Source organism: Phascolarctos cinereus, unplaced genomic scaffold, assembly GCF_003287225.1.
Source record: "Phascolarctos cinereus isolate Bilbo 61053 unplaced genomic scaffold, phaCin_HiC Scaffold_4;HRSCAF=312, whole genome shotgun sequence".
In the NCBI taxonomy this organism is placed as follows: Eukaryota; Metazoa; Chordata; class Mammalia; order Diprotodontia; family Phascolarctidae; genus Phascolarctos; species Phascolarctos cinereus.
Genome location: NW_027555847.1, coordinates 11,789,651 through 11,811,909, shown reverse-complemented (window position 1 = coordinate 11,811,909; position 22,259 = coordinate 11,789,651). Strand labels below are relative to the sequence as shown.

At 40.9% G+C, this 22,259-nt stretch overlaps 1 protein-coding gene across 4 annotated transcripts in view; it reads right to left on the bottom strand.

Annotated features, from left to right (window-relative positions):
* Positions 1–22,259, bottom strand: part of CACNA2D3 (calcium voltage-gated channel auxiliary subunit alpha2delta 3) — a 1,023,339-nt gene that overhangs the window by 615,384 nt on the left and 385,696 nt on the right. The gene's annotated exons all lie outside the window — the stretch shown is intronic.

Here is a 22,259-nt window from a genome sequence, read left to right as displayed (position 1 = left end):
TTTAAAGCTCAGTCCCTATTCTCTGCACTTGATTTTTTTCATTAAGAAAACGAGTCCTTCAAGTTTTCAAGATCTCATTTTCTTTACCAACCTTTTGTCAAGGAGCAAGGCCCCAGGTCGAAGGTCTTCAAAATTATTCAAATGAATGATTTCCTCCTTTTCCTTTACTGCTATTTCAGGAATTTCTTTCCAACAAAGAACCTCACCACAACCTTTGTTAAAAAGTCAACATTAATAAAATCATTATGAAATAAAGCATTGTCCTAGGTGATATGAATACAAATTTTAAAAAGCGATCTCTACTCTCAAGGAGCTTACATTCAATTGGAGAAGAGAACATGTACATATATAAGAAATATCAAATATATATTCAATATAAATGCATGTTTGTGTGTGTATGGCAGCTAGGTGGCACAGTGGATAGAGTTCCAGGATTCAAGTCAAGAAGACTCCTCTTCCTCAGTTCAAATCTGGCCTCAGATATTTACTAGCTATGTGACCCTGGACAAATCACTTAACCCTTTTTGCCTCAGTTTCCTCATCAATAAAATGAGCTGGAGAAGGAAATGGCAAAACGCTCTAGTATCTCTACCAAAATAAGCCCAAATGGGATCATGAAGAGTTGGACACAACAGAAAAATGACTGAATGACAGCAACAACAAAAAAGGGTGCATATTCATGAATATGCATGTATGTGAGTGTGTGTGTGTGTGTGTGTGTGTGAATGTATGTATATATGTTTGTTCTCTACTGAGGTAATGGATACCTTTCCTTGGACATCTTCAAACAGAGCCAGAATGATCATTTATCTGGTATATTATAATCAGAATTCTTTTTGGATATATGAATTGGACTAGTTGGCCTCTAAATTCTTTCTCAACTTCAAGATTCTATAATTAAATTCTATAATTCTATGATTTCTTATCTCTTTCCCAATCATATTACAAATTATGTTCATTACCCAATTTTATTAAAGTATTCCACTGGCATCCACACCATGACAGTATCACAATCCTGATAGTGATGATGTTCAAGAAGAAAACAGATGACCGTTTGACAGGAATGACGAAGAGGGAATTCCTTCTTAGGTGGGAGGTTGACCTAGAAGACTTGAGTATTTTGCCACCTGGAATCTCCCATCAGCCAATAAGTTTGACTTCTTTATGATTTTATCATGGTATGGTCAATGTTAAGTCACGGACAGCCAAAGAAACCAAAATAGTCATAGAAATTCTTGACTCTTTATCAACATCTCAAGTGGAGACATTTCCCAGACCAACCATTAGCCCCTTCTAAAAAAGCAGCAGTGTTCATACCTTAGAGATGGAAGAAATCTTAGAAGTGATCTCATTCAACACCCTTGTTTTACAAGTGAGGAAACAGAGGTCAAGTGCCCAGCTTGAGGTTACTTGGCTGATGCCTGAGAAAGCTGGGCCAAGAAAACAAGTCTTGATTTTCTGAGCTGGTCTTTTTTTCCATTACACAATACTGTCTCACTCTATTATACAGTTGGGACCATTTGGACGATCACAGTAACCTGAAATGGAGAAATCCAAGTCCTCTGGTTTCTTTCCCTTCAGTTTCCCAATACTCGGCACTAGATATCTTAGACATCTATCTCCAAGGAGCTTCTAATTAGACACTGGAGAACTGATTTAGGCCACCTCTATTCCTTATTTACAAATCACATGAAGAGGCTATCCCCTCTGTGCCCTTGCAAGGGAAAAATACCAAAAAGGTCCTGCTTAAAGGAAGATAACCACAAATACCCATTTCAGGGGTGACCTCAAATGCTGGGCTTTAAATTTTTGCCAGCGGAATATAGGGAAAACTATATACAATCATAATTAAGAGCTGTATGTGTTGACACTTCAAACTGCCTCTTTACACAATTTGTGAAGGAAATTTTTAAAAAAGACAAAAACTCTTCTAGAGAGGCCAAGAAAATCTTAATAGTATTGATTTTTTTCTGGTGGCTTGCTAGCTTTTCCTTCAATTAAAAGAGGGGTCAGAAAAAAATAGCTTCTTCCTTTCTTACATCTGAAATAAATCACCATTTTGACAGCCCCACTCTTTACTTTTTGACTTTATCATTTGTCTTAGTGAGTTTCCACTCCACAAGGTTGAGTCTGGGGGTCACACATTCTTAGAACTAAAAAAACTAATTGTGACTGCTCATGGCCTTTGTAACACACACCTATTCCTCAGCTGTTTGCAAAATTATTCAAGAGGCTTGTGTTTGCCCAAAGCAGGAAATGGGGTGAGGGATGTGTGGGGTGGGAGAGAACCATTGAACTTCTGTCTGTAAGGAGGATAAAAAGACCTCCAAGTTCAGAATCACACAAGATAAAGGCCACCATGTGAAAATGTGCAGGGCTCTGTAAAGAGGGTCATAGAAAGGAGAATGATCCTGGAAGAGGCTACCACACTGACATAATATGGAAGATCAGGAAAGGCTGTGTGAAGAAATAGGTGATAGGCTGCAAAGTCAAGGGAATTCACCAGGATTCCTGTGAAATTTCACTGAGCATGTCTTTATATGAGCTTTAGAACATCTTAATAAAATAATGTGCTCTAAAAATAATTACACACCGAATACATCATTCTCCCCCAGTCCTGATCTTCATGGGATTATGTTACCTCTCTTAGTCTTCAGTTTCTTCCTCTGGACTTATTTGATACAATGGAAGGAGTCATAGATTTGGAAAGAGAAGACTTGAGTATGATTTCTCACTGACATTAGTTCTATCACTTTGGACACGTCACTTCCCCTTTTCTGAAAAAGGAGGGGTTGGACTACATGTACCCTAAGATCGCTTGCAGCTCCACACGTGTGGTCCTATGTCACTACGACTTAAGAGTATCTAACAGCCCTTCCAACTCCATGACCAAGGTCTTTTGACCTCTTTAGGCCTGAGTTTCCTCAATGGCCAAATCAGGGGGCTAGAGTAGATGACCTCTAAGGTTTCTCCACATCCTTGAACTCTGTGGCTACGTAGTATCTATGATCCCTTTTCATCTGAAATATTCTGTCACAATGAAAAAGTTTCATGATAGAGAAAAGATGTAGAGTCAAGCACTGTCTGTGTGATTGGCTGTGAGGTTGGCCAAACCTCTGGGTCTCAGTTTCCTCATCTGCAAAATAACAGGACTGAATTGGATATTCCTATAATCTCCCTTTCTTTAAGATATCCCCAATTAAAACTGACCTACTAATTGTTCCTCAGACAACATACTATTCTCCATCTCTATGCCTTTCTCCAAGCTGCCTCTTCATTTTCAGAATGCATTTCTTCTTCACCTCTGCCTCAAAGAACCTTTGGCTTCTTTCAAGTTTCAAGTGTCCATCATTAGAGGTCTTTCTGAATTGCCAGAGCTGTTAATGCCATCTCTCTCAAGATAGTACTTTATATTTATGTATCTGGCCACATGACAGACACATCTGTCTCTTAAAATATAATCTCCTTGAGGTCAGGGACTTTGTTTTCCTTTTTGTACCTCCAGAGGCTAATGTGATCACTTGCTGGCGTACAGCAGATACACAATGTCAGTTGCTGAAAGGTTAGGTGCCTTGCTCTCTGTCACACAGACAGTAAATGTGAACATTCCCAGTGTACCTCAGGGATCATGACAACCAGGCCAATGTGCTTTACATAATGGCAAATTTCATGAGCATGGTTATCCTCCAGTAGACTGTAAATTCCTTGAGGGCTTCCTAGGTTTTGCTTTTATATTTGCATCTCAGTGCCTAGCACATGGCAAACACTTAACAAATGCTTGTTGTGTTGAATTTGATGTCACTTTCCTCTCTGCGACTTAGCTTGCCCATCTGTAAGATAGACAAGATCTTCCCCAAGGTTCTTCCCAGCTCTAATAAAGCCTATGAGCTGAAAGAAAGTTCTTCCATTTGTGAGATAACTGACTGGGTTCAATGAGGCTTACACACTGCTCATTAGTTATAGATAATTTTTACAGAGGATCTTAGGACACACAGCTTTTTACTTCATTGTAAAATGGAATCAGTGAGGCTTTCCATATGTACTTCATTATGGATTGTGAAGATCATGCTGGGATAATGGGGATCTACAATCTCCTAGGAGTTAGGTAGCAAAAGTTTTGTTAATTCCATTTTACAGAAAAAGAAACTGAGGCGGAGAGGTTACCCAAGGCTAGATTTGCCTATGGTCACTCAGCTATTAACGGTCAAGGCTGAGCCTCAAATACAGATTTCTGCCCTGATATCCAATGTTCTTTCCCTGATACCTCACTGCCCCTCAATGCCAACCCTCCCTACTCTCATTGTCACCAGATAGTAACCAGGTACCCAACTTACAAGCAACATGGAGCTTAATTCCCAGAAGAATGAAGGTCAAAGTTGCTGACATAGGGCCAGCTAATCTCTCATGAATGACAGAAGTGAGAATGAGCTGCGGTAATCTCTCAGTCAACAGGATGGTTCTTCCAAAGAAAAACTTTGCACCAGAAAAACCTGCTTCCCAATCCAGCTCCTAAAAGTGAGTCCCCTAAGCATTCAGCTGCTTTTCCCAAACACAGAGTGTCTTTCATCTTGAGCAATGGCCTCTCCATGCTTGTGACATCAGGCAGTGCGGTGATTTTAGTGTCATGAATCCATTTTAAGAATGAAGTCAGTTGAGCTCTGGGCTCTGATTCCAGTGGAAGTGATCTGATATGCTCATGTAGCCCTCACTTTTGGGCAGCCCCAGTCAACCTGCCCCTCCTCTCTTAGACCTGAGCCATGGTGTGAGGATCACCTTCTTCTATGTCCTCTTCAACTTGCTTGTGGAAAAGGATGTGGCCATGTAACTCAAGAATGATTTAAGCATTTGTGGGACCCTGCACTCGGAGGACCATATTTTAACATCAGACTAACAGGTATCAGTGTCACAGACTTAAAGGAATATCCTCACATGCTCTCTGTAGAGAATTGTTTTATCCAGGGCTCTGTGATCAGATACATGCGGCTGCAAGTAGATGAAGTTGACCCAGCTACTGCAGGATGCAGTGCAGAAGGAAGCTATGCAGCAGAAACAGTGACTACCACCACCACCTATGTGACATTTGACCCCATCCCCACCAGCTCAGGATCTTTTTTCAAGTGAGTTTTTTTTTCTTTGGAGAGGCAGGGGAAATGACCAAGAATGACTTGGGAATGTGATAGAGTAGGGGAAAAGTTATTCCCTGTAATGGCAGGAAGGATGGATATGGAGTGGAGTGGTGCACAAAGTATTCTTTTTGTCCTCTTCCTAAACTTCTCATTCTTTCCTCCTTGTTGGAAAAGTGAAAAGTGGGTGGAAGGTAATGGGACTGTCTCCCCAGGATAAAGATATATCTCAAATTTAGGAGTAAAAATAATCTACCCCACATTGGGAATAAAATTTGAACCTCGAGGAAAAAAAGAATGAAGTCATTTCTCTCTTCAGGAGCTCTCCACTATACCTGAATCACTGCTGTGGGCAGAAGGATACAATATGGGATTTCATTAGATTTCTCTACCAAGGGAATATCTTGTCTGATTTCTCCATAAAAAAAAAAAAACAACCTTCCATGGTAAGAAATGTGGCATCCAGCCACACCAATCTCAGTCATCTCACCTATGGCCAAGAGAAAAGAATCATGCCTGAGTATGTGTTGTTTTGATTCACATACACCCTTTATTTCACGTTAATAGATAAATATATAAAATTTCCAAAAATAAATTTAAATATGGGTAAATTTTATTCCCTTCAATGCACAAGGAGAGGTAGCATGAACAAGAAGCATAAAGGTGGATTGGAAATCAGCAAGCCCTACATTCAAATATTGCCTGTGACACTTCCCAGTTAGACGGCTAAGGCAAATCACTTCATTTTTCTGACCTTATTTCTTTACTTGTACAATGAAGGTATATGTAGTAGCATTAATTACTTGGAGTCTTCTTTTGAGCTCAAAAAATATAATATCTCTGAGGCAATAAAGCTATGGCAGCTATACTTGTTAATTTCCTACTTTAATTAACATTTAGAATTGTTTTCTATAGTATAGAAGAAATAATGATGGCATTTTACAACAATCTAAAGTTTTCAAAACATCTATACTACATTATCTCATTTGAACCTTACAATCACCCAATGAGACAAGTTTCACAAATATTGTTATTCTTCTTTTAAACCTGAGAAAACTGAGGCTCTAAGTGGTTAAGTGATTTACCCACATTCACATAGCAGGTGGGGACCTGAAGCAGAATTCAAATCCAGATCGTTCTGATTCTAAGTCCATTGTATGTCCACTATGCTCTGCTGCTTCTAAAATGCTTTTGAGGGTTCAAGGATAAACCATTTAGTGTTGTTAGTTGGACGCACGAAAACTCATTAGGTAAAACAATATTACTAGGGACAGTTTAATGGGGACATGTATTGCTCAAGCTATAAACATTTTATAAGTACACAGAATGACACTTAAAGGGGGTGATGACTAGAGTTTGAGACTTCATTCAAATTACCCAGGCTCTTGGTTGCAGAAGATTGGGGAGAATACCCAATCCAGTCTGTGACAAAATGAAAATTCCTTTTTTAACATCCCTAAGTGGCCTTCCATTCTTTGAAGTAATAGAAAGGTCTGTGGCCAGATTTTAACAGTGCAATCAGAGGATGTCAAAATTTAACCCCATTATTTTACAGAAAAAGAGAGAAACCAGGGCCCAAACAGGCCAAGTCATTTGCCCAAGTTGGTAGCAAAGGTGAGACTACAGCTAAGGCCAGAGCCATCTTATCTTGCCACTAAAGACCAAGATGCATACAGTGATTTCCATTTCACCATTGCAGAGCTCCAATTGTCTGAAAATGTTTTCATGCCATTTGGGCTGAAATTAGCCTCTTTGTAGCCCTGGCCCATTACTCCAAATTCTGTCTTCTGGGGTCCAATTGTAACAAGTTGTAGAGTCATGGAATTTCACTGCTGGAAGGATCCTCAGAGCCCAGCTGGTCTCACCCATACCTAGCCCAGAATTCCCTGTATGCTGCTCCACACAAGTGGTAACCCAGGCTCTGCTTAAAGAAGATTCAGAGAGGGGAGACACCCCCCTCTCCTTCAAGCTTGCCCTTGTCTCTTTGGGATCATTCCAATTGTTAGTAAATACTTGTTGAATTGAACTGAATTATGCATTGTGAACAATTATCCACTGATTAATCTTTTCTGTAAATTTGTTTTTAACATGGTAAGCGTGCTTAAAGCAAGACACATTCCTAATGTGTCTGTGCCAGGTTGAAATGAGAACATTCTGATCTCTGAAAGAAATATTGACTCTCCCCTCTCTCTCAACCCAACATCCGATCATTTGCCAAGTCCTATTGGGTCTACTGCTGAAATATTTCTCAAATCTGTTCACTCCTCTCTACTCCTACTCCCACCATCCCAGTTCAGGCCCCCATCAAGCCTTTTTCCTAGAGAATTATAACATTGCCTGAAATGATCTTCCTGCATCCACCTTCCTTTCTCTCCAATTCATCTTTAAACAATTCCCTTAATAATCTTCCTAAAGCACAGGTGTGATCATGCCACTCCCTTGCTCAAATGCCTCCAGGGGCTCCCTATTGCTTATCAAATAAAATGCCAACTATCCAACTTGGCATTTAAGTTCCTCCATAATCTGACTCTATGGAGTCTTTAGAGAAGATCTTACTCCTTTTCCCATAGTCCATGCTGCTTACTGTGTTTCCAGCTTTATGTTCCATCCTTCATAATATTCAGCATATGTTTACACAGCAGGTGGAACTCAGGTCTTAAAGGCCTTTCTCCCCACCCCTGCTTGTGAAATTTGCCCCTTTCTCTATAGCTTAGCTCAGATGGCATCTCTCCATGAAATTTCCCCAAATGTCCCCAGATAATGATATTCTTTACTCCCTCTGATTTCCAGGGAGCATTTAGTTTGTATCTTTTCGTTCTTCCTATCACATTCTACTTCGTATCAACTTTATTTGTAGAAATGGGATATGCCGCCTACCATATTGTAAGCTCCTCAAGGCCAGGCATTGTGTTGTTTATCATCTCTAACCCAAAAACTGATATACTGAAGAATATCCTGTTGAATATCATTTTAAAAGTGCTTCAAAGCAACCACTACTGTGATAAGCCAAAGAGACTGGAAACACTTATAGAACATAAAGTTAGTTTCTAATTCCAATGGATTGACACCATTTTTTTTGGGCCAAGATGCAGGTCACCTGTTGATAATCTCTATGTTCATCTTAGAGAACCAGTGAGGCTTGGTGGACAGAGTAAGATGCAATGAGTCAAGAAGGCCTGGATTCAAATCCTTTCTATTCTCGATTACAAATTGTAGAAAAGTTTTGATGTGAAGAGGCAGAAAAGTTTCCTGCATCAGGAGTTAGCATCCTGGCTAAATCACATGCCCTTGACATATTGATGGATGTACATTTTAATAAATCTCATGGCTGGACAATCTTGCTGGCATGCTGCATAATGCATAATTCTTCAAAAGGGGCACAATGACAAACTAAAATGGGCTGTTTATCACTGCAGTTCTAATCATAGCACAATAAATGATCTAATTTCCTGAAGAATACATAAGTACAAGACAGCAGACCTGAAACTGATCAGAGAGCCCATCCATTCAGGGTACAGAATGCAGAGCCCAGTGGGAAAAATCATTTGGCCTCAGCCATATATTTCATTTGATTGGACATGTTAATGTGGAAACAATTTCTGCCCTCATGTTGTCAGAGATAATATTTCTCAACAACCCATTTCTAGAATTATCTAGTGTTTTCTAAAGTGGTAAGTTGTATTTTTTCTCATGACTTTTTAATTTCTACTTATTCTCCTGGAATAATTTTTTAAAAGGTAAAGTGAGGGGAAAAACCATAATAGCATCATATTATTTAGTCATACAGTCTATCAAACTGTTCTTTCATTAATAAAAGCTCTAATCAATGTGAATACAATTGGTCAAGTTACTTGGCAGAAAAATTCCAGCCAGTTCTTGATTACCTTTGGTAATGAGAGGCAGACCTTTTGTTGTTCATTGAAATTCATAGCTAATTCTAAAGTCTAATTTTAAACAATAGTCATAATCTACTCTTTCCCCAACTAGTCAAAGATCCCATAGCCAACAGTCAAATAGAAACATGAGTGATCCAGGAAATAACCTAAAGGTAGGAGCCAGAAAAAAAGGGTTCAGTACCAACAGATCTAAGTGATCTACAGAATACACAATCAGACCCAGAATAATTAAGATGTGATTAATTGAAGAAATGACTACCAGAAGCCAAAAGAGAACCATATGTGCTCATTCATACAAAGTCAATGAGGGATTCTTTGAAATCACTTAAAATATCTGTGGGGGGAGGGGGGGAACATCCTTTTCAATCCAATGCAGCAAAAACCCATTGAGCACCTATTATGGGCAAGAGGATATAGAGGGTTCTGGAATGCTTATACCAAAACAAAACCTTCTCTTCCCTCAAGAAGCTGATGTTCTACTGGAATGATATAACATGCAGGATCATATGACTATTAGGAAATTAGCCTAAAGAAGAGAAAATTTGGAAGGTTGGGGCAATGATAATGATCTTCAAGTACTTGAAGAATTCTTATGTGGAAGAGGAATAGACTTTTCGAGCTTGTAACCAGGCAGAAGAGTTAGAAGCATTGGGTGCCAGCTGCCAAGAAGCAATGATCTCTCATTTATTCATCAGTAAGCACCATGTCCAAGTAAGGTAAGCTGGGTCAGGAGGGAGAGGGTTCCCTCAGATGGCAGGATTCCAGGAGAAGGCTTGAGAGTCCCTTGTCCAGCATATTGAAGTAGGGATTTTATTTTACATATGAGTTAGCCTAAATGTCCCCTGAAATCCTTTCTGACTCAGAACTTTTATGATTCTACTAAGAAACATACAAAGTATAAATAAAGGGTCAGGTTTTGAGAAATGATTGTGTAAAGTAAAATAAGTAAAGAGGTAAAGAAAAAGAAGTAATAAAAGAAATAAAGAAAGTCATAAAAATATTTAAGAAGAAAAAATACATACAGCTGTTTATAAAAGGGAAATCACTAATAACAGGAGGAGCAGAAAAGGCTTCACATGGTTGGGATCTTACTGTCTTGGTATTTAGAATTAATAATATAACTGTCCTTGTGAAATTCTCAAACATACGGATGCTTTTGCCCGTGAAATTTTGCCAGACAGTAGAAATCAGATTAATGTGCTGAAGTCATAAAGAAGCATTTTTCAGCTTGCCTTTGCGAACATCTACATGACAAGGAGAGCTGTCCTGATGCAGGATGGCCTGCTTCAGGTGGGAGGTGGTTCCCTTTCCAAACCTCTTGGTGAGCAGACTGGATGACAACTTGGGGGATGTGTACGGCAATGAGAGGGTTCTTGTTGCGGGGCGGCTTGGCTTAAGGGCTCTCTGCATCCTTTCCAGTTCTGAGACCCTCTAAGTAACTGGCTTTTGCAATCAAGCACTTCAACCCAGGAGCCAACCTCAGCACCGACAAGCTGAGCAACCGGGCTGGGGGGAGCTGGCTCTTCATGGCACAGTCTGCAGCAGTGGCAGAGATTGGGTAGAACTGGCTTTCTCAGGCAGGGCTCATGACTACCCCAGGGCAATTTCCAGACTCCATCTACTCCCTTTACACTGAATGGGAAAGACAGAAAAATAGCTGACTGGTTAAAAAAAAAAGAACAGTGACTCTGGAATAAGAACCCTAGGGTTCAGATGCTATCTGAGAGACCTTGGATAAGCCCCATTGCCTCTTTGAGCCTCAGTTTCCTCATTCCTCACATGGCTTCTGAGGTCTCTTCCAACTGTAAATTTCTTATCCCGTGATGTTGCAAACACTAAGCTAAGAGGAGCACCTTTCTTCAATTTACTAAGCTTAGAATCTTGAAGCAAACCTGAAGCCCTGAGAGGCCAGGTTTGTTTACTATTGGCAAACAGGGGATTCTGCTTTCAAAAGGGGTGGGGGAGAAGGGGATCTTGAAATGGCCCTTTAAAAGGTTCACAGGGTTTCTTGAACATCAAATAGCTCCGAGAAAACAACATCTTAATGATTTCAGTGTAAACGAATCAGAAACATATGGCTTAAATTTCCCTTAAAATACACACACGTAATTAAGGGAAAAAAGTGCTTGGCAAAAATGAATTTCGGGTTTTATCAAACCCAACATTTGAGAAATCAGTTGAGACATTTGACAAATCCAAAGCACAGTTGAGACTTGTCCATCTCTGCATCCATCATGGGGGCTTTCTTTTTAAACACATCCACAGCGCTATCTCCAGCATCAGAGGCTTTGTACTTAAGCCTCAGGCTTCAAAATTCTGTATGTTAGAAAGAAACAGACTACCCGGGCTCAGTAGTGGTGCTCAGATGCCTTCTTTTTTCTTGAACCATTTTACATTTTGAAGGACTGGGAGCTTTCCAAGAATAGTCTAACCATTCAGTTTAACTTTATTGACTCCAATGGGAAAAAATGCCCAAAAGCCCAAGGTATCTTCTGGGAATTGAGGAGGAAGTCACCAAAGAGACAGCAGCCCATTCAATTCAACATGCCAATTCAAAGTACATTCGTGGAGCACCTTCAAGGAACCAAGTGTTGTGTTAGGTGACGAGTAAACAAAGATAAAAATGAGACAGTCCCTGACTTCAAGAAGCTTACTTCTACAGGGGCATAGAAAACAAACACAAAGAAAAGTCAATGCAAGGCATATACAAACTTATAATGTGCCCCTCCGCTATCAGTGTCAAATGACAATGTCAATGTCAAAGGCACTAGAAGAAGGCCTCAGCCTGTATATTTAGGAAGACAGGGATGAGATTCACACAGGATAGGCAGGCATGGATGGGCCACAATATACATCATTGAAGTATCTAACATTTTTACCATGTCAAACTTACTTTTAATTAGGATTGACACCATACCACACACACACACATACACACACACACACACCTTGGCATTCCAGTTCTGAGAGCTGGACTTTTACTTAATCTCTCCTTGAACCAGGTTATCATCCCTTCTTGGCCATCTCTTCCCCATGCTACTACAAAAATTCTTTGCTCCCACTTTCCAGTTCTGCTTTATGTGTCATTTTCTTCCATTAGACTATAAGCTCCTATGGGGCAGAGACTAGCTTGCTTGCTTGTATTTTTATCCCCAGTACTTAGCACTGTGACCCATAGTAGTAAGTGCTTATTAAATTTCTTCCTTCCTTCCTTCCTTCCTTCCTTCCTTCCTTCCTTCCTTCCTTCCTTCTTTCTTTCTTTCTTTCTTTCTTTCTTTCTTTCTTTCTTTCTTTCTTTCTTTCTTTCTTTCTTTCCTTCTTTTCTATCTATCCATCTATAACTGGAAGGTCTTCCACTCTATTTTATAGATAAGGAAATATAGAGTCAGAAAGGTTAGAGGATCACAGATCTTGAGATGGAATGGACCTCAAAGCTATCTAATATACATAGAGTTAGAATTTAAAGTTCATACATTAGGAAAATGAGGCTCATGGAAATCAAATAATTCTCTCAAAGTCATGTATTTCATAAATATCTGAGGTGGGATTCGATCCCAGGTCATCCAACTAGAGCTAGTACTCTCATGACTGTAAAATATTGCTTCTTAAGTGTTTGGGCAAGCTTGGAACAGGGTGTGATCCAAACTGGCCAGCTAAGTAGCCCAGTAGGTAGACTACTGGGCCTGGAATTAGAAAGATCAGAGTTCAAGTCTGCACCTCTTGGCTGCCCAAATCTAAACAAAGCAATAGAAAATGAGAAGCAAGTCAATTGTAATGCAAGCAAAGGTCAGAGAAATGTCTGCAGCTGGATAAAGAAATAATTAACAATATGACAGATGGTTCTGAGAAAGTCACTGAATTTGCGAGTTGGAAAGGGCCTCAGCATCCATCCAATGGTAAATCTAACGATAAGTGATTGTCAGAGCTCTCCTAGAAGAAGAGGGACCCCAGCACCTCTCAATGTTCTTCATTCCACTTTTGGGCAGTTCTAATTATTAAGAAGTTTTGTCTTATTTTTCCTGACATTAAGTTTAAATTGGTCTTTATGCCATCTCCATGCGTTCTTGGTTTTTCCCCCTGGGGTGAAATAGAACAATGCTAAGCACTCCTCTGGGCAGCTAGGTGGTGCAGTGGATAGGGTGCTGTGTTTGGAATCAGAAAGGCTCAAGTTCAAATTTGGCTTCAGACACTTACTAGCTGTGCACCCGTGAGCAAGTCACATAAGCTAGGTGGTGCAGTGGATAGGGTGCTGTGTTTGGAATCAGAAAGGCTCAAGTTCAAATTTGGCTTCAGACACTTACTAGCTGTGCACCCGTGAGCAAGTCACATAAGCCTGTTTGCCCCAGTCTTCTCATCTGTAAAACGAGCTACAGAAGGAAATGGCAAACCACTTTATTATCTTTGCCAAGAAAACCCCAAATAAGGGCATGAAGAATCAGACATGACTGAAATGACTGAAAAAATAGCACATCCTTTCTCTGTATGACAAGACTTCAGATACTTGAAAACTACTGTGATGTCCTCTTTCGAATCTCCTCTTCTTGGGAGTAAACATGCCCAGTTCCTTCAAGAGATCGTTATATGAAATTCCCTCAAGGCCCTTCCCTCGCTTGGTTGTCTTCCTCTGAACATTCTCCAGTTTTCTTTTTTACCTTGATTCATCAAAGAAAATCATGTTCAGTATAACTTTCAATATATTTTACGATCCAAAATCTTGTGAAACTGACAAATGCTTCATGACATGTACAGGGATCTGCTGTTAACCAGGATATTTAATTAGTGATTTGATATATGGTAGAGAATGGGTCTTGGAATCAGGATATCCAAGATTCTAATAATTACTCTGACAATTATATAGCTAGGTGGCCCTGGACAACTTATCTAGCTATGATCTATGCCTAAGGAGCCTCCATAAGGCTCAAGCACAGATAAGTGGTGACCCACTCAGGCAGAGAAAAGTACCACCCCATGAGTTATCCACAGTGACAAAATCACAGATCCTTCCCATATCCATGTATGTCAATGACAAAACAACCTCTCGATTAAAAATAATGAAGACAGTTCCCTCATTGGCTCCTCTGGATATCAATTTCAAATATTTCCACATAGGATCCTGGGTGGAAAATAAAGTGAGGAAAAATAGACCAAATGTCTTTTGAATTTAAACTGAATCCCTGAAATATGGCAGCCACTACCACATGCCCAAGGATGTGGACTGTCATATGCTATACATTAAGAATATTCTCTTGTGCTTTTATAGAAAGGCAAGGAAGAGAAAATATATGTGGAAATGAAATGATTGGGCACACACACGTAGGAAACAGGATAGGGAATCAGGGAACAAGTTATAATCCACATTTATGAGGATAGGGATTAGACCTATGATTTCTTTGAAAGAAAGACACTCTGTAGTAGGAAACTTCCTCTGTCCATGCAGATTGACAGCTTGCCTGCACCTTGTAGTCTTGGAGAGGTGATTAGAGCAACAAAAAGTTAAATGGCTTCCACAGGAGCCTACAGTCAGTATGACTCAGAAGCAGGAGGTGAATCCAAGTCTCCCTGGCTTTTAGTCCAGCTCTCTATCCACTCTGCCGTCCTGCTACCTTTAAGTCTAGCTTAGCAGGCCAGAAATGAGTAGATGAGTCAGAATTTGCCTCACCACCACTTCTGCCCACTGGGACTAATGCTGCTTTGGACTTCTGGGGCCAACAAGAAGGGCGAACCCAATATGTTTAATCTCTCCCCCCCTCCTTCCCCCCCTCTCTCTCTCGCACACACACACACACACACACACACACACACACACACACACACACACACACACACATACGCACACATCTTCAAATATTAGAAGGCAGTAATGATGTTCTTATTCCACTCTCCTTTACATGTCAACTGTTCCCAGTTCCTGCTTGTGATTGTAATATTTCAAGGTCATGGTTCCAGGTCCCATCATCACCTGATCCCTAAGGTACCTTCAAGCTCGAAGTCCTTGCCCTCTGGAGGTGGAGCATAGCATGATGTAGTGCTGATCTACAGGTTAGGAACGAATGGCTTCACATCCTCATCTGTGATTCATACTGCCAGCGTGATCTTAGGCAAGTCACTTAACCACTTAGTGCCTCAGATACCAATGTCAAACTATATGTCATACTCGAGTTGTTTATATGCATGGATGGGCAAAGTTTCTATCCCAGGACATCCTCAATTCCATGGAGAGAAAAGGAGGAGGAAAAAGGGGATGAGGAGAAAGAAGAAAAAGAAGATCTGATGATAATATTACACTCCTTTTGGACATCTTCCAGCTTGTTGGTGCCCACCCTAAAATGTGGATGTGGTAATAAACAGAACACCTCCAAAGTGGTCTATTCAAAACTTCAATATGGCCAGGGCTCTATGATCAAATCAATGTGAGTATTCCCTCCAAAGATACAGATCTCCAGCCATCGTGTGCAAACGTTTCTATGCATCCTTCATAGGAACTCCACCCAACACACTGCAAGCCTCCTTCAAACCTCCTTCCACATCTGGTGGATACCAGAGAAGCATCCTCACTGCTCATCTGTTTCTTGTCCTTCCTTTCTGATTGGACCACGTGTTCCAAAGCCGTCCTCCCTCCCTAGATGCCATCTTTTATTGCCCCTTTTAGTGCACAAGGGGACACATGTGACCTGCTGTGGTGTGCTAATGCACTTCACATGTGTTTCTCCGGGGCTCTTTGGAGCAGCTGCAATCTGAATTCTTTAGAGGCTGATATTGGTATCCTATTAATCAGAGCCATTCAGATGGGATTTGTTACTTCTCTGACCTAGAAAGACCTTCGTTATTGCTGTAGGCTACCACTATCAGGAGCCAAGACAAGGCTTTGCTGAGGACCAAGAGAGACAAAGGAAGTTCAATAGTTACTCTGTCTGATTTTTCATCATGCATCATGTATCCTTTGATGATTCTTGGTAAAGATACAATTAGTACTATTGCAATGTGAGCATGTTAAACCCAGAATCTGTTGGCACTCTGGGCTAATTCACTTGCTAGTAATAAGCAGGGGATCTCTAAACAGAGTTATCTCTATGATTGCATCTAAATCCCTAGGCAAATGTCAGCTCTCATAATTACTAATCTCATACTGAGAAAGATGTATGCTGCTGCAGAAAGTGATTTCCAAAAGTCTGACTATTCTCTGTTATCTCAGAAAACATTCTCATATTTTCATCAAGGATACTATTGGTATGTGTGTAGATCGTTTTCATAAAGACTTTATAGAGATGAGGAAGGAGGCACATGGGCCAAAAATTATTTCCTTTAGATGCAGCCCTGCCTTTTTTTAGTGTTCTAAGAATGATGCATTACACAAATACTTTATCTATAGAAATGAGCATTTTAAGCATCTTAGGTGTAAATGCTTTTGTTGGAAGTGTGAATCATCACTTATCAGATTCTCCTTCCAGGGGTTCTGTGCCAAAAGTCAGAGCTGTGAAGATTCCAAAAAAGAGAAAAATGCATCCTTGTATAAATACCCTTCCAGATTATCATGCCATGGGAACCCTCCATTGTTAATTCCTCTCCCTTCTCCCTCTCAAATTCGCTTGTAATACTCACCTGGGTGCACACTGAATCCCCCCCCTTAGTGGAATGTAAGCTCCCTGAAGGAAAAACCATGTTTTCCATTTTGTCTTTGTATCCTCAGAGTCCAGCATATACTAGGTACTTAATAAATACTGGTAGGATTAAAATGGAGTTTCTTCTCCCAATATACAGACAAAATTACTGGTTAGTGAAAAAGAATAAATAGCATGAAATAAAAGAGGGACAATGGAGGGAAAAATGGATCTGTAGGGAGTGTCTAGAGCCTGAAATAAAAGCACCCAACCCCAAGAAGCTTATGTCCTTCAGGAGCCTCTGGAAAAATACTAGCTGAGCTCTTTCCTCAGGAGAATATTTTATTTTTATTTCTCAGACATCAAGAGCATTGAAGAAGGTTTTGTGAGGCAAATTATCTTTTAAGAGATTCCTTTGAGGATATTTCATAGCCTGGAACAAAACAACAAAAGGGGATTCGTGACCATGGGAAGGGAGTAGCCTGCTCCAAATATGTTGGCATGGCCAGCTGCCTGACCGCTTCTCACAGCATCAAGAGTAGTGGCCCATCACTGCTCTTCTGAGATTAGGCGGTGGACACAAGGCAAACTGGAGAAGCAGGCACTCAGTTCAGGGAAATGGGTGTTTATGAAGTACCTACACGTGCCAGGAACTGGGTATGCAATGGTAAAAATGACAACAGTGGCTACCCTTGAGCAGCTTACACTCTATTGGTTTGTGGTATATGTGGGAGAATCGAGGTCAACTCACATACCTGGGGCCTTCTGGGATCAAAGATCCAGAACAGGGACCAGGTTGAAATTTGTTCTAAAAGGGAAAACAAGCCTGGGAATCCCACTTGATTACCCTCCCTCTAGGAGACTTGTCCTTTCCTATGTAACTTCACAATGTGAGTCAATCAGCAAAAATGTACTATGTGCCAGGCATTGTTCTAAGTGCTAAGGATGCAAAGAAGGGCAAAAACATGGTGGCTGCACTCAAGAAGTTTACATTCTAATGAAGGAGACAAAATAAGCATTTATTAAGTGCTTACTATGTGCCAGGCCCTCGGCTGAGCACTGGAGATATAAATACGAGGTTCAAGGATCATAAATTCTAAAAAGGTAGAACAGGACCATTAGGACTCTCTTTGACCACATTAAGGGATGGCTTTTCCCCTATGAGTTCTGGTGGTGACTGGACCCAAGTTTGTCTAAATCCTTGGCCTTGACACTAAAGGAACGTTGCTCCTTACAAAATGGACTTTATCATGAGTCAGTAATGATGTGTGAAAGTGATCAGTAGCTATGATGCAGCCAGGCCGAAGGCATAGAGAAAACCCAAGTGTCTGTGGCCTCGGGGGCCTCTTCTTCAAATCTGAGATCCTCAGATTGGAGAGGACTTCAGTTTCCACTAATAAAATATCTTTATTTTTCACTTGAAGCTCAAACTTGCCCAAACAGGCTGAAGTGAGGCTCAAACCTCACTAGGTCCTCTGCATTCTGGCCAAATAATCTAGAATACTCTACACTCCCCCCACCCCTGCCAATATCACCTATGATTCCAATATATGTGATATTGTTTGCAATTCAATTCTGAAGAAATTTCTAACTATCCATCTATCCTAAGAAGCCCTCTGGGAAAGCCTCAGACAAACAGATGGTTTGTCCTTAAATCAATACAGCCATGCTCTGTGATTTTGTGAGTCAAGTACTAACTCAGGTCACAGCCCATCTTTAACTCAGTGGACATGTCTTAGGAGTCACCTGAGAATCCAAGGGGTTAGGTAAAATGCCCAAGGTGACACAATCCATTACACAGGTGGCATCTAGGCCCAGGTCCATGCCTCTTATTTACTGTTTATTTGAACAGAGTTGTTCCTGCTGTAAAAATCATAAAGCCATTTCCCACAGTCACTGTGTTTTTCCACTCACTTTTACTTCAATAGAGACCAGATAGCTGGGATACAACAATAGCTCTTGGGGTTAAAAAACACCAAAACACTTCTAGTGGATGTGGAGAAAGGCGGCTGGATTTGGAATGAGCATTCTGTGTTTAAGTCATTCTTCAGATACTTACTAACAAGTCATGCAAAATTCATGGGCCTCAGTTTAAAAAGGGAGATAATCATCACGCTGATCAACAATGAGGTTATTATGGTAATCAGATAAGATAGGCTGTGTAAAGGGCTTTGCGAACCTCAAAGGGCTACAATCACCAAGGCAGCTTAAGAAAGTTTGGGGAAGGGGGCTGCGTGCCAACCCCACGCCCTCTGTTCCCACCATAATTCTCATGTTTCTAACTTGCCCTCTTTCTTTGCTACTTTTCCCATATTACATTTTTACCTTTTGACATCCGTGATGTCCTCCCTCACCTTGACTCCCAATTTCTTTCTCCAAGACTGCCTGCAATGTTCAGTTTAGCCTAATTTGCCCGGGGCTGAACCTTCTAAGAGCAAAGTCAGGTTGGAAAGGGAAGGCTTTTGGCTGAAATCAACAAGCGAAGTGGTCCTAACCTTGTTACATATTTGCTGTTTTGTCTGCCAGGCTCAGGTGACTTGCTTCATTGATGTCTATTTGTATTTCTGATAAAATTCAGGAATGTCATAGCCTCCTCTCAGGGATGGTCAAAAGCCTCACTCTCAATAAAAAATCCCTTGGGAGGAACTCTTCCTTAATGCAGAGGGCCCATAAGCCAAAATGGCAACCTGCACAGAATCTTCCATAAAGCAACCAAAACTCAAAAAACAGCATCCTAAGAGCCAAGGGTAGAAATCCTGAAGCCAGACTTGTGGGGGGATGGTCATCTCTGGGCAATAAGGCCATTCCTTGCATATATTGTTTCATCTACAGCCTGCCCACCATGTGTAGAACACTTTTTGTTTCCTCACTTTTACATCAATGAATCACTAGTTTTTTTAAAGGCTCAGCTCAGACACAATCAGGCCCCACGTGAGGCTTTTTTTCTGACTACCCCAGTTATCAGTGCTCACTCCCATCAAAATTACTTAGCATTTATTTTATAAATTATTTGTATTTATTTATCTCTATATGCCCTTTCCATAACAGTTAAACTCTTTGAGTGCAGGAACTCTTAGTTTTTGTTTGTGCATTCCAAGCAACCAGAGGAATGTCTGGAACACAGTAGGTGCTCAATAATTACTTATGGCATTAAAGCGAATGCTCTCCATGGTGACCACTGGTTCACAACGGCCCTTCTGTTTCATTACTTACTGTACAAAAAAAGGAGAAATAGAGGAGATATTTTGGCCAAACATCAAGATATGCCTACTTTCTATGCTAGTGGACTGAATACAGAAGTCATCTTGGGCAATCCAGAACACATAGTAGTTTTCAGATTTCAACATCAACTGCCATTGATGTCTAGCACAAGACCATAGCCAGCATCTAAGTAGAATCAGTGAATCCCATTTGACTCACATGACTTTAAGCTGTCAAGAAACACGCAAGTCTTTCCTTTGTGTGAAGCAACTAACCAGCATGGATTCATCAAAGCCAAAGTCCAAGCTCCATACATACACTTAAAGAAATCAGCAGGACATTTCTGAGCTGGAGACTTTGAAAGACAAAATATTCTCCCGTAGCTACAAAAAAACATGACTGGTTGGGTATGGTTTGAACTCAGCAAAATGGAAACAGTCATTTTCCTGAAGTCCCCTTCCCTGTCTCTCTGAGCAGTCTTTCATTTCCTGTCCAAACTGTATTGGGTAGCCCAGTTGACCTTGGTCAATTGTTCAGAAGGTTTTTAGGGGAAATAGAGTTGCTCTGTACATAGGAGATAGGAAGAGCCCAAGAGAACATTTAGTAGAAGATGAAATGTTATTTTGGAGACATTTTGAATTAAATGATTGGCTAGCTAACTTCCAGGTGAGGTGAAATTGAAGGTGGTCCCATGCTGTGCTGGTCATGTTGATTTTGCTCTGCAGCCATTGGACTGAGTCCAAACTTGACAGAACAAATCCTCTTCAGAAAAGATTTATTTTGTAAAACTTAGACCCAATCAAAAGGCACACCAAAGGACCTAGAGAGCCTCACGTGGCCTCGAGACCGAGGTTCCCCACCCTTCTTTAATCTTCAATCACTCCCCCTCTACTTATTGCTGCCCTACAAAACCCTACAAAAGTGCCCCAGTTTCACCCCAATATGAAACCGTCACTAGACACTATCAGCCCTCAGAATATACCACTCTATCTCTTCTCCTTTTCTCAGCCAAACACCTAGAAAATTTTGATAACATTCACTGCTTCCATTTCCTGTCTTCTCACTCCCTTCTCGGCCCCCTGCAATCTGGCTTCAGATCTCATCACTCCACTGAAGTTGCTCTCTCCCAAGTTGCCAGTGATCACTTAAGAGATACACTGGATGGTCTTTCCTCGGATATCTTCTTCCCTCATGCCTTCTTTGCTGCATTTGACAATGATATCCACTCTTTCCTGGATACTCTCTGCTGTCTGGGTTTTCATGATACTACTCTTTCCTGGTTCTTCTACCTGCCCATCCATTTTTTCTGAGTCTCCTTTGCTAGGTGATTATCCATAGCTCACACACCCACCTGAGGTGTTCCCCAAGATTCTCCGCTGGGCCCTCTTTCCTCTCCACACTCTCCCATTTGGTAACTTCCTCAGCTCTCATGAGTTTAATGAGCATCTCTCTGTTCATGACTGCCAGAGCTATATATCCAGCCCACAATCTCTGCTAAGTTTAAGGCCCTTATCACCAACCGTCTCTTGGACATTTCATGCTGGATGTTCCCAGGGACGTTTCAAACTCATATCCAAAACTAAACTTATTTTCACTTAAGAAGTCCTTCCTTCTTCCAAACTTCCCAATTTGATCATTCTTCAATCTCCCAGGCTTATAATATGAGTGCTACCATTGACACACCTCTCTCTCTCCCTCCCTCCCTCCTTCTCCAGCACTTCAGCTTAGTTATCAAATTTTGCTAATTCTGCTGCCCAAGCATCTTTCATGTCCACCACCTTCTCTCTACTCACATGTCTACCACTTTATTATGGGCCCTCACAACTTCTCAACCTAATTTTGCAGTGGCCTCTCCTACCTGATCTCCCTGCCTCAAGCCTTTCGCCATTCTAGTCCATATTCTACATAGCTTCCCAAATGATTTAGTTACTTACATGATTGTGTCACTTCTGTACTCAATGAAGCAGCAGTTTCCTACTCACTCCAGAGTAAAATACAAGCTTCTCTGTTTTACTTTTAAAGCCCTTCTCAGCCTGGTCCCAATCTAGCTTTCCAGCCTCAGTGGGCATCACTCTCCCTTCCACATTTGGAATACACCTCAATGGCCCTTCTTTATATTCCTGCACCTCCTTTTCCCATGTCCAAGCACATTTGCACCAGCTATTCCCCATGGAAGGGCTGTACTCACTACTCATTTCTGTCTCAGAGAATCCCTATTTCTCTTCAAGATTCAGTTCTAGCACTCTCTCTCCCCAACAATCTTGGATTCAATTACCTCATATCATTCTGTACATGTTTATATATGCAGTTGTTCTGTCCCAATTCAAAAGTCAATTGGCATAGTCAATAGTCATTAAATGCCTACTATGTGCCAGGCATTTTGCTAAGCACTAGGGTTACAAAAGAGACAAAAGATGGTCCCTGCTCTCAAGGAGCTCATG